Raw genomic sequence first — 12,422 nt, forward strand, 5'->3', positions numbered from 1 at the left:
CAAAGTAGTGAAGTTATTCCCGTTCACTGTCTCCTCCAGATGATGTTTTTTGGGGACGCATCCCACGTTCCCACACAGCTTGATTGACAGTTTTCCTTTAGGGCCAAATCTGGAGCCACTTAGCTCATTCACACAAAGGGGGTAGGAGTTTTTGGAGCTGGGTTATACAGGGTCACAGAGAGAGAGAGAAGGGGCCCGATGGGTCACGACCAGGAAAGGAAACATTTTTTATTTTTTTTGTATATTGCTTGATGATCCCAAACTATTTTCCCCAGCTAGCTCCATTTTTCACCTTGGATCCAAAATAGTGAAAAATATCTGGATTCACAGCTCTTGGCTTGTGGCTATTTGTAGTTTCCCCAGCTGGCTGTTATCTCATCTGGCTGACATAGTTTCACAGGGTTACATATCACTTTTATACAGAAATGCATTAACAACACGGTGTGTGGCCACATTTTTTAGTTTTACCTTCACTGCCGTCAGGTACCAAACATCAAGAATCAATCAAACAAGCAAAATCAAAACCGTACTTTCCCATTCCAACAAATGTGCCAAATATCTGGGGTAACTAACCAGGCCACTGCGTGAAAGGTGAGCCTGGTGTAGTTCAGATGAGACGCCTTTTTTCCTGCCTACAACAACCAGATCTGCTGATAGGAAGATAACCCCTCCACGCAGCAGTTTGCCATTCACTGCTCATGACATCCAAGCTGCCGTCACAAAGCACGCAGTCCCACATCAATCTGGATTGTTTTCAAAGCAGTGTTCCATAAAGAAAAGAGAAGAGAGGGAGGGAGGGCGGGGGATGGAGATAAAAGACAGGATCAGAGATGTACAACGTGCTGCGCCTGCCTCTGACACTTTCATCAACCAGTGCTGTGTTTCCACGCACCGCGAGGTGACAGGGGCCAGGATTTACTGACCCAGAGGCCCCTTTTGTGCTCTCCACGCCACACTGATCCTCGCTTCCTCTCCGGCTGCATGTGTAGCAGGCCTATAGGCTTACCTTTTATACCCCTCTCTCCCTCTCTCTCTCTCTCTCTCGCTGTGTGTCTGCTGTAAATAGGCTTAATGTTACAGATGTCTGTGTACGAGAGACAAAGAGCCGAGGCGAAGCACAGAGAGCGGCTCTATTCTGCGTCGAGGGCCCGGAGAACAGGTGGGAAGAGAGCAATCGGGACACTGAAGATGATCAGATTTCCCATTAAAAAAAAAAGTTCAGCAGCTACGTGTGTGTTTTAGCGTGTGTGCGTGTGTGTGTGTGTGTGTGTGTGTGATGTGACACACAACAGGTGAAGTCAAAGAGGCAGAAATAGAGCTGGTAAAACAGTTTATAAGAGCTAATGTGGATGACTTTTTTGCACATTTTTCAAGGCGCCAATGAGATATTTGTGTATTTTATGTGTTGCCAGGGTCCTATCAGCCATACCACTGCTTATGTTCAGTGTTCGGTGATCTACGAATTGAAGTTTATTCAACTGCTGCACTCAATGTAACTCCCTCTGGATGAGAGCTAGAAGACTAAAAGGTGAAATGTAAATTTCAAGTTGTAAATCAAGCTGTCAGAGCAGCAGCCAGCAGGGTGAACGAGGGCGTCCGTGGGTCCCTCGCTGTGTGGGCTGGCTGACTGGCTGGCAGGGGACAATAAGCCATACTGTTTGACCTGCTCCGTCTGTCCCGCTGCCAGGCTCACGGACATTCAAACGCCTCTCTCTCTACACTCCCCTGACTCCATGGCGGAGAGTGAAACGCAACACTCCACAAATCAGGATCTGCTGCCTTTTTTTTTTAAAAAACTCTTTATTACGTGATGTTTACCCATCTCTGTGTGACCAAAAAAGTTAGTTTTTGGACAACCGTGACTTTAAATAATGTCATAAGTAAGGTTTAGTTCATTCTACGCAAGGCAGAAGTCACTTTTTTTCATTAAATTATGACGCTGGTCTCAGATTAGATCATGTGTTTTAGTATAGATAGTGTAGCTCCAAGGTTGTCGTGCTCTAAAAGTTGAGCTCAACTGGCTCAGGGAATGTGACACAAGAGATTGACTGAAAACAAACATCAAACTAAGGTTAACACAAAACAAACAATGGAGAGGATCAGCAATGAAAGCAGCGCGTGGATGTGTGGCACGTGCGCTGTCGAGGTGTTGAAGATGCAAAAGGAAAAGGCGGTAATGCAGGGTTGATATCAGCTGTGGGAAGGGAGAGACTAGCTTTTAGAACCTGGAAGGCCCAGGTGAACCAGATCAAGCTGACGACCTGCTGAGGTTGGGCAGGACGGCCTCTTAAAGGGGACATATCATGAAGAATTCCCTTCTTCTGTGCTTGAGCTCATACATTTGGGTATCTGGAGTGCCTACCAACCCACAAACTGTAAAATAAGTCAACCCAGTCAGTTTTTTGTGGGCTGCCTAGATCAGAAAACATGTGATTCAACAAGCCATTCACAATTGGCTCACCTTCCTACGTCACATGCAGGCTCACTAGAATATATCGCCCACGGCTTGAGAACTATACCTTTGTTAAGATGCGCAATATTTTTTCTCAAGCCACTGGGTGTGCTCCTTTTCATTCAATCCGGTGAGAAGTGATGACGTGCGGCGAGGGAGGAGCACGCCTGTGAAAAGGAGGGGAAAACATTTGGTGGCGGGAGGAGGCGTCACCTTAAAGAAAGCATGGATCCGTCAGAGCAATCAAGGTTTATTGAGTCATAATCGTTGACGAGATAATGATGCCACAGAGGAAAAAATGACTGGTTGACTGGTTTGCTATATGGTGTTTGCTCTTTCAGTTGTAATATCATTATGTATTGTACTCCGCTATTTCATATACCCAAACACCATGTTGTGTTTGTACCAGCATGTGGTCGAGGTAGGCGTGCATGCCCGCTTTCGCTGACTGAATTGAGCGGGGCATCCGGCATATATGCGCCAGCTGAGACGCTTTTTAAAAGGTGTGCAGACTCCGCCTACTCAGCGCACCACAGGCGTACGCCGACGTGGTAATGGTGCGGACCCAGGCTTTTTCAAGAGGGGGTCTTAAAGAGACAGGCGCTAAATCGGAGCGTTTCAGATAGAGGGTGAATACAGGTATATACAGACAGACAGTATGAGGAAAATAGTGTGGTTTTTGAGCATTGAAGCATGTAAACATGTTCTATTAGAGACCTATAATACGCATTAATTCGTACATAAGTATGAACCTGAAAATGTGCATGATATGTCCCCTTTAAGACAGTGGGAGGGCCATCACAGTTAGTTAGTGAGCATATACAGTATTGTTGATCTAAATCAATGGTTCTCAACTTCTTCCTGCCATGTCCTTCTTGTGGAAGCTGAAAAAATACGGCTAGCCACTAACAATATTGTGGGAATCGGCAAAAAAAACACGCCTAACTGAGTGTTGTCTCATTGAAAAACCATTCTCAAGATGCAGCTTCAACTTTGTGGGAGCCTCCTTACTGTAGAGACATAAAAGACAAAGCTTCTCTGTTACGCTGACAGCCAACCCCCAGAGAAAGATTGACTGTCTTGCTTGCAGAATCGCCACTATTGTATTGTGTTGTAATGAACATCCAGCGCTGCCTTGACTCACGTTCATACGGCTATACAGTCCCACTAGAGCTGCCCAGCGAAACCACATCCCATATCTGACCACTGGAGGAGCACAGCTGGGTGGTCTGTTTAGCATCCTCAAGGACTAAACAACACCGATGGAGATAAAACTGTGTGTCACTCACTTTTCCAAGGACACAGGAGGACTCCCCCTCAAGTAAAGGAAGCCACTGAAATACTGGACATATGTGGTTTCATATATCAGGCAGGGCTTTGTTATAGGCTGTAACATACTGTACGGTACGCGACATAACACCTCCACAAGTGTGATTTTCAAGGGAGCTACTGTGTGGTGCTTTCAGGGAGCATGTGAGCATACATGCCATAGATGAATCTGATGTAATAGTCTATCTCGGGCTGTGTTTTTAATGTTTTTGTGACTCATAAATCAAGCATTCCTTGTAAAGCTCTTGTGTATAATGTATGAAGAAGACGTGAACCCAGAGGACATTGTACTACATAATTGCTGCTGTATTCCTATGAGTGTCTCTATGGTAGTCTGTAATGAGTTTACAATGACCTTATCATGCTTTAAAGGTCCCATATCGTGCTTATTTTCAGGTTTATACTTGTATTTTGTGTTTCTACTAGAACATGTTTATATGCTGTAATGTTCAAAAAAACATTATTTTCCTCATACTGTCAGCCTGAATATACCTGTATTTACCCTCTTGACTGAAAAGCTCTGTTTTAGCGCATTTTGACGGAACCGCAATGGAATTGCGTTGCTAGGCAACAGCATGGGTCCATGTGTACTTCCTTTCAGCTGATGACATTCACATCCACTGCAACCAGGAATAAACTGAGACACATTTAGAATGTTTACGTTTAAAATTGTGTCAAGGGGTCTAAATATTGTATATTCGTGACATCACGAATGGGCAGAAATCCTGACGGCTTGTTTCAAATGCAGTTTCTGAATACGGGCTGTGTGTATTTCCCTGTGGATTGAGTGTTCGATACTTTCACAGTATTTATATAGCACTTAAACTTGCTTTATAATAAAAAAAAACATGAAAATCTCACTTTTTTTATAATATGGGACCTTTAATGGTATTTTAACACACAGATTTGAATGGGAACCAAGTATCTTTTTTGGAAAATAGATCATTTGGACTTCCAAAACATATCCATAAAGTCATGGGGTGTATGTACAGTATACAGTATTCTGTGTGCCTGTGAGGGAGGTGTGTGTGTTGAGGAGAGAAAGAGAGGAGGAGGAGGGAGGAGGAGGAGGAGGAGGAGGAGGGAGGACTTCATCATGTTTGAGCCAATAGGAGCAGAGCAGCACTAATGTAATTTCTGGACGCTTTAACTTGGTGCCAGAGCTGCGCAGCGCTCAGCCTTCCTTGGTGAGTGTCCTTCTCTCTCTCTATCTCTCTCTCTCTCTTTTCCACGACCATGCACTGAAAGACTGCATATCCACTGAGCTGATTCAGGACTGGAAACAGCACCGAGTTGTGTTTGTGTGTTGCAGTCAGCCCGGATGCCTCCACAGTCGTGATTTTATTCTGATAAAACGGAATATCCAAACCCAGGACCAAGTTGTTGCCTCTGAGGTGAGTTTTTTTTTTTTGGCACAGAACTATGTTAAACAATAGTTTATTATTTCATAAATGTTGCTTAAGTGCACATAGTTGTGTGTGAATGTAGTTTGTGCAGGTCAAGTCTGGAGAGGTTTGGAAATCATCATGTATCCAACGAGATTAAGAGATGGAAATGATTTGTCTCTCCATGACTTCATGGCCAGAACGCACCAACGCGAGGAGGAGAAAGGAGTTAGTTGAGACTCTGTGGGATATTATTTTCCTTGAAGGAAGGAGAAAAAAAAAAGTGAAACTGTGGCCGAGTCTTGGGAGTCTTTGGGGGGGATTTTTTTTAAGCTTGGAAAAGTGTTTGCGTAAAGACGCACTTAAATGGAGGGTTGCATTTTGGTTTCCAGATGTGTGGACTCAGCTGTTGCTTGTCACTCAGGTGGTCTGTCTACTACTACTTTTCCTGTCTTTTCATGCAGCTCTTCAGAATCACATCATATGTTGACAGACCATAGAACAACCCACAGAAACATTAAAAAGTGAAGCCACAAATTAACCAAGGAAGGCATTTTCTCACATCCAGTCATACCTCAGACTTCAATCTACCTTTAAAACAGGTGCAAAAAGTGTTAACTTTACTCTCTTTCAGTACAAATTGTTCAAGATTGTGTGAGTGTGATTCTCTCCAGGACATTTCAGTAATCTGCCTTTGTTCTGAGATACTGACTTTTGTCACAAATTGCATAGAAATGTATTAAAATAACATAAAGAAAACATGTTTAAACACTGAATGTGAGTCCTGTGATGGACTTTCTTTTCAGTGCTGTTCAGTGATCTGTTTTGAAGCCAGTGGTGGCACCTGGTGGTGGGAGAGATTTGTAAAGATGCTGCAGTCAGAGCAGTGATGAAGAAAGCTTGTTTAGTGAAAAAAAACTTCAATCTGACCTTGAATTTAAAATCATATTTTGGATATTTTGAAGTAGTCCCAGTCAGGCAGTCCTGTAGTGTTTGCATGCCATGCAGGCTTGCTTGCTGTGACTGAATGACTGATGTGTGGTTAGCTGATCCAGGATGACGGAGCAGCCGAGGAGGATCAGGTGACTGAGGTGTATCCCCCCCTCTGTGGGAGGCCAGTCAGCCAGACTATGCTGTGCTTTGCTGGGGGTATACACTCTGCAATGCTAAGCCTTTGTTAATGAGTATGTATCTGTGTGTCCTTGTCTGTGTGTGGTACTGGCTGGGTGCGCAGGATCTGCGAGCCTATTGCTTTGTACGCTTGTGTGCACGCATGCATGTGTGTTTTTTCTGTGCATGCATATGTGTGTGTGTGTGTATGTGTGTGTGTGAGAGAGAGAGAAAGATGGGTGTTTGGACCCAGGAGTTAAGCTGCTGTTAATTGGTCAGCCATTTGGTCAGCACATGGGAGAGTCGAGTCAGGCAGTAGCTGAGATGATCGGCATGTTTGGCTCGACTACTGCCTGCTACGGGACGTAACATTGATTCTAGACCTTTAATGGATGCTGAACAGGGTTGTTTGTCTCTCATTTAGCCAAATTAATGCTACCATCCACGGTAAATTGTATGCAGCAGTAGGCTAGAATTAGTTTAAAGAAGTAGTTTGGGAAACAGGCCTATACTTATTTGCCTTCGCATGTCTGCAAGCAGCTAGTTGGCTTAGCTTGAATACTGGAAACAGCGGAAACAGTTAGCCATGGCTCTGTTGAATGGTCAAGCTCACTAATTAACTCGTTATATCTCGTTCGTTAAAGGCACGGTCGCACATGCACGAAATTAACATTCGCCTCCCGTTCACTTCCATTCTATGAAAGCGAAGGGGCAAAAAAACATTTGCTTCCGCATTTGTGCATCGTGTCACCGTGTCTTTAATCTATACAAGTCTGGAGTCTTGTCGTCACCATGGTCGTTTCCTCCGCTAGGCAACCAGTGTTGCCAGATTGGGCTGGGTTCTGCCTAATTGGGCTACTTTTGATTAAGTTGGGCTGGTAAAAAAAACAGCCTTGGGCTGGTAGATGAAATTTGGACTGCTCTTGTCAACATTTGGCGGGGTTTTGAAAATACTGAAAACAATTCTTTGTATGCTTATCGTGTGTTTGCTATTGCACGTGTAATGGCTTTATGGTTGTACACAGGCAAGGTTATGATTACAGTTGGTTGTATTGAATTGGGCGTGATGGGACTGAAAACTGTCAACTGATCTGGAAACACTGTAGGCAACCACAGGAAGTCACTACCCAGCCAAGAAATATTCTGACACATGATCACTCATAAAACCACAAATTGTTGTTTTTAAATTTCGGTTTGTAGTACGACCTTAACAAACGAGATATAACTTGTTAGTAAGTGAGCTTTAAAGGTGCTGGTATGCAGATTAACCGTATGCCTTTGTAGGTACTGGCAGGCGGCTTTTGTTACCTTTGGACAGAGCTCGACTAGCTGTTTCTCCCTTAGCATAAATACTTGACTTATGCTAAGCTAAGCTAAGCTAGCTGCTGGCTGTATAGCTTCATATTTAGAATACATGCATGAGTGGTATCAATCTTCTCGTCTAACTCTCGTCAAGAAAACGAATACGAGTAAATTTCTCACAAGTCAACACAATTAGAGGCGTTTGCGTCTTTCATGGTGAAGTTCGGTGGAAGATTTTTGCTACCTTAACAAATTAAGGAGCCAGGGTGAAAAAGGTTGATTTTGTTTAAACATGACAGAGCGTGGAGAGGAAGAAAATGTTCCAACTGAGGAGGAGGATGTGATTCAGAGGGGAGGATGTGAAGCATTTCTTGAGAAGGTGACCTTTGAGGTTTCAACGAAAGACAGAATGACTGGACACATACTGTCATACGATTATGAGCCGAGCGTTGGCAGGAGAAGTGGATGCATCACGAATGTATGCTGACTTTTTTGTTGCTTTTGCTTTTTTGAGGGCCCTTTATTTTGACTTTTTTGTTAAAATTGACAGACTCATTTTTCAGAGCAGTGTCTCTTCATCCTACAGTTCTTCATTTTCTCACATGCAACCCAGATTCTCATCCTCCAGCGGGGGTTTTGAGAGCCAGAGAGGAAATCCAGCCTAGAGATTGTTTTGATATTGTTGGACACTCTCCTGGAAAACCTTTTTGCTCGGCGACCAAGGGTGTTCTCGATTTAGAACCATTGGCTCCTCGGCTGAAACACCTCATCTGATCGCAGCAGTGGAGCTGTTTGAAGAGCTCAAGATGTGCCGTGTTTCACCTTTTTTTTGGTGTGTGAAGCTGAAGAGATTCAATCCAAAAGGGGATTGTCGGCATTAAAAACAACATGGAGATAAATTCTGCAACTTTTTTAATGGATAGCTGGTTACCTTAATGCATTTCGTTCCCCTGCAACAATGAATATATAGTTTTTTAGAGCAGTTTCTCACATTTACAGTGCATAATATTATAAACACACACTAGCAGTGTATACATTTTGGATGGTTTGCTGCTGGCTGGTTCAGGGGGGTCATGCAGCATTCACAGATTTCTTGTGTTTGAGTTACATATTGGCATTAGATTAAACAAACGGAACCAATAAGAAGCATGAATGTGAAGTGTGTGTGTGTTTGCACGAGTGTGTCTGTAAAAAAATAAAGAGGCCTCCATCTATTAGTAAGTCAACACTGTCCTGTCTGTGCTGTCTCTGTCAGCCTAATACCTCAGACCAACCTGAGTACACACAGGCAAGTTTGTGCCGTCACACTGGAATTAATCGAGTGTGGGGTTGTGTAAATCATTCCAAACCTCAGAAAACACACACACACACACATATACACACGCCTGCCAAGCAGCTATCCCCTGTAGATGTGTGCGAAGGGCCAAAACAGCGAAGGACCAATCACCAAACAGAAGAGCGAACAATGAAAAACAGACCTTTCTCGGAAGAACGGAGATTAAACAAGTCTCAAAGTGATGTTGTGAATTTGACATGGGAACCACCCAGTTATACCAGTTATCAGCCGCATTATCACTGGTGCAGTGGGAGATTAGTGCTGGGAGCAACCTTGACGAAGCACATTCCCTTGTCGCAGGCATTTTAATCACATTTTATAGACGAAACGATTCATCAAGAGATCAGCTGAAAATGAAAAGCTCAACTTTTCTGTGAGTCTGTGAGGTTGATAACGTTTGAAGGAAATATTGCACTATAAATGAGCGAAAGAGAAGCTAATACATGTATATTGGTCTACAGTAGCTATAAACCATGGCTACGCTGAAGGAGGTGAAGGGTGCGGTGTGTGAATGTGTGTGTGTTACGACGGCAGTCCTTGATGTGCGAACACTAATCGGGATCCTTGTGCTCATACGAGTGGTTACAGACCAAACCCTGCAGGCCGCATTGGCTCCACAAGCCTGGTATTATGGTCAGCTTGTGGCGAGGAAACGTAATCCAGGGCTTAGAAGAATATCAAACACTGAGTAATGGACTCGGGAGAGAGGGAGAGTTGCACTGTGTTAAAACTTGCAGAAATAGAGTTGCCCGCAGCACTTGCGAAAGCGACGAAACACTGAGGCGTTGTCGAGAGCTCCCGACTCGTGCCTGCGAGTGAGAGTCGATTTGGCACCACCTTAATTACCCATACACACAGCTCTATTTGATGATGATTAAAGCCACTCGCACACACACACACACACACACCTGCCCAGACACTGCCAGTCGCCAGTCCCAGTGGTTATGGAGACATTAAAGGTGATGATTATTAGATGATAATGATTAAAAGGCTTTAAAGCTCCAGTAAAGGAAAACAGTATAGGTAGAAGCACAGGAGGCTCATATAGGAAACAACCACGTAATTATTCCTCGTCAAATGACCACCCTGAGGCAGAGCGCAAATGATAGCTTCCAAGTTTTGTTTTTGATTGGGATAAAAAACATAAAAGGTCTCCATAACAGATACAGTTGTGTTGGGCGCTACATCACTCGTACAATATTGCTGTAATTCCAATGTTGATGATCATGTTTCACAGTTTGATGTTTGGCGGTTTCACGTCTTCAGCTCAGATGAAGGGCCACCCGTACTAAATCCATCTGATATAATGTCACAAATGCATCGCCACAGAGCCAATAACAATCCCGCTGTCATTTTGGAGATAAATGGTTTACGTATAACAGTGACGTTGTGAGCCTATAGTGAGTATGAACAAAACATGGTCTCGTTCCATGAAAACGGTTTAACTTGCAACTGTTTGCATCATGCAAAGAATATCTTTTGAAAAATGTGCAAAAATGTAAGTGACACTTTCTTTTTGGTAAGAAAGTAAAGTGGATAACAGATGCAGAAAGCCATTATTGAGCCATCGTCGGCTAAAAATAGCTGTACTGAAAGGACAGCTATTTCAAAAACAACATAATTATAATTGTTCATAAATGGCTATACAGGGGAACTCTTTAGACATGATTTTGGGATCAAAGTTTGGGTGCGTGCATCAGGAAAACATGACTTAGCTCCTGCCTTCCCTCTTTAAATTGGTCTCATGTGTTGGACGGTGTGTTCCTGAGGCTAAGACGAGCTCCTGAGCTGAATGTCTCAACTCAGGTCTAATCAGGGACGGTCTGCTCCTTTCTTCCTCTTACCACTTCACCTCTCTTCCAATATGCATGAAGCTTCAGATGGCACAGGATGTTCTCATGAATCTTTCCACGGACTAATCATTGTCAGTCTGCTTCAATAAGCAGAAGCAGATGAGGCATAGAACAATTCCGAAGCTTTGCGACAAATGTTAAGGAAGACATCCACGTTTAGTCAACGTTTAATGTAAAAAAACCTTCGTCTGTTGGGTGGTCGCCCGTATCTGCAGAAGTCTCTGGGGACATGCCCTATCTGCCACTTTATCTCCATCTCGCCTCACACCATCCCAAAGGAATACCAGCCTCTTAATTCAACCAAAGGGGGAAATGGCTCCAATCTGATGCCACTCAGAGTCAGGAAATGGCCTGTTGTGATAAATAGTGTATAAGTGAGGGTGGGGGGAAATTACAGGATTCTCACCAAATTCGCCAAAAGCTGCACATTTGCTTTTGCTTCAGCACTCACACAAGTCCTACTTTCAGTACAAAATGGCCATTAAAGCTGCTATGAATAATATTATTTCTAATAACGAGTGATCAAATGGTTATGGTTAATGTGAAAGGGGTCAATTTTAGTGAAGGAAAAAATCGATACAGTATAGTATGGTACACAGATGTCAAGTCTCTATCTTTAATTATATAAGATATTAACATCTTAACAACCCGACAGGCTGCCGGCGGGCCCTGCCGCTATTCTGTCTTTCATATGGAGCGATCTTAAAGCCAGAGTGAAGATACAGGTATCATATGAAACTAGAAAAACTTGGTCGATTGGTATCAACCATGTCATGTTGCAAAATTAACGCTCCAATGTTACGCTAAATTTTGGTGAGGAAAAACTGGCATGGTCATTTTCAAAGGGGTCCCTTGACCTTTGACCTCTAGATATGTGAATGAAAATTCTTAGATGCACAGAGTGAAACTGTATCTTATTAGATAAAACAGATTTTGACAAACTGCAGAATTTGCAGCTGAAAAAGGGTAATACATTTAGCGAGCATTTTAGTGGCTTTCAGCTCATTGTTTTGGTTTTCTGGCCCGCAACTTTAATATTTTGGTTCACTGATGTTGCTCTGTCTCTACTGGATGTAAATAGGCATCTGTGTGCTAACATGTTTAACATAAAGTGGAAAAAATCAAGTTATTTCAAGTTTAAATCGCATTTGTTTATGCACAAATCATGCCAGGAATTTCTAGATTGCACATACTCTTCAAAGGGAAGCCTGCTCTTCCTTATAAGAGGTACACTGTCTTCTTATATAACCTCTCCTCCCGTTGACAAGCCCCACACTGCTTTCGTGCTCTGTGGCAAGTAATCAAACAGCAGCGTATCCTTCAGCTAGGACAATTTCATCTCCAAGAGAGGGAGAATGTAACAGATATCCACCCGTAGCGGTTAGCTGATGAAAGCTCGGGGCTTTCCAAGCACTCGTCGCAAAACCAACACAAACAGTGATTTGACAGTTGTCTGGTTTTTCGGCGCTGTGAGATCCATCCAGTTCCTTTTTTTCCTGCCTGAGAAAGGGATCTTAAATTGCCACTTGCATTAATGAGGGTAGTAAATAAATGTCTTTTGTTGTTTACACTAATGACCTCAAAAACCAGACAGTAAACCGGGGGCTAAGGCGTTCATTATCTGTAACCAGCCACCCGTGAAATCCAACATGTGT

At 43.3% G+C, this 12,422-nt stretch overlaps 1 protein-coding gene across 1 annotated transcript in view; it reads left to right on the forward strand.

Annotated features, from left to right (window-relative positions):
• The first annotated feature begins 4,931 nt into the window (after nucleotides 1-4,931).
• prickle1b (prickle homolog 1b) overlaps nucleotides 4,932-12,422 on the forward strand; it is a 31,027-nt gene continuing 23,536 nt past the window's right edge. The window contains exon 1 of the mRNA XM_037760440.1: nucleotides 4,932-5,175. The gene's annotated coding sequence lies outside the window, so the exon portion shown is untranslated. The remainder of the gene's footprint in view (nucleotides 5,176-12,422) is intronic.

This window comes from Sebastes umbrosus, chromosome 23, assembly GCF_015220745.1.
Source record: "Sebastes umbrosus isolate fSebUmb1 chromosome 23, fSebUmb1.pri, whole genome shotgun sequence".
Lineage (NCBI taxonomy): Eukaryota > Metazoa > Chordata > Actinopteri > Perciformes > Sebastidae > Sebastes > Sebastes umbrosus.